The following is a 1,335-nucleotide window of genomic DNA, read 5'->3' as shown; positions in this document are numbered from 1 at the left end:
CTGGTTTCTTTCCTCAGCCTGTGCAATCAAGTGTCGGTGCCCCTCTTCCAATCAGACCGGCCTCATCAAAGTCACACAGTGACCTCGCGTGCAGGAAAATCTAACAGGTCCTTCCCTGTTCTTGGCTTCCTCTTGTTTGAGAGCTCTTGGTTCTTCCTTAGCTTCCAAGCCCCACCGATGTGAGTATGACATTCATGCCGAAGGTAGAATCTTACAATGCTCAGAAGCCACAGGTGAGATGCGAACACGGTGTGAGTTTCTCTGGAACCTGGGTGAGAAGAGGGAACCTTATGCTGTGCACAGAAACAGAAGCGACGCGTTCATAAGCCGCCTCACATTTTGTCACCTTGCTTCTTGTCGCCTCGCGTTTGCCCCATAAAATAACACGCCATAAAAAAAATATTTCCTCGTTTTCTATATTTAGAACTTTTTTCCATAAGGCCCTGCCACAAGTTCATGATCTCTGAGACACTCAGCACGCTATCGCTCCCACTGACTTTCCTCATTATTGCATGTGCCTCTACCCCACTAGAGCCTTAATGCAAAGGATTTGGGAGAGGAATGTCAGGGACGAGGCTGGAGAAGACATACCTCACTGCATCCTCCTCAGCAACTACAGTTTGGCATCCATCATGGACAAGGTGCTCTTGTGGGAGCTGTGGGATCCAGCACTTTATGCCAAGGGACCCGGGAGGAGTCTCGCTAGCACACGTGTTGGGGGACAGTCACACAGACCTTGCTCCTGGCTGGAGACCCTGTCAGTTGTGGTCCAGGAGCCCCAAGAAGATGCTGCTTTAGACAGTCACTCATGGGTGGGGACCTTTATGAAAGTCTAGTTTCCAGTAGAGAAATTCCAACACATCATTGGAGGGAAAAAACAAACAAACAAACAAAAATGAGTCTGGCTGCCTTAGACAGAGTTAAAGGAACAGTCTGACCTTAGGCAGCGCAGCTCAGAGCTAAGAGAGATCTTCTCAGCTGGAGATTTCTTTTGGGGGAGGGAGTGAGGGAGTGGGCGCCCAGCTCCCCCAGCCATGCGGGGCACTGCCAAAGAGGCCCACTCCTCTCTTTACCTATACAGAGTACAGGATGGAGGTCACTCAAAAACTTAAAATATAGACTGCCATTTGAGCCAACAATCCCCGTCCTGGGTAGGTACCCAAAGGAAATAAAAAGAGGATCTCGAAGACATCTGCACTCCACGTTCCTTGCAGCATTATTCACAACAGCCAAGACATGGAAACTACCTAAATATCTGTCAATGACTGAACGGATAAAGAACATGCGATGAGATGCGATGAGATGCGATATGACACGATGTGTGTGTGTGTGCGC

Source organism: Pteropus alecto, unplaced genomic scaffold, assembly GCF_000325575.1.
Source record: "Pteropus alecto unplaced genomic scaffold, ASM32557v1 scaffold87, whole genome shotgun sequence".
In the NCBI taxonomy this organism is placed as follows: domain Eukaryota; kingdom Metazoa; phylum Chordata; class Mammalia; order Chiroptera; family Pteropodidae; genus Pteropus; species Pteropus alecto.
Note: the sequence above shows the minus strand (reverse complement) of the source record.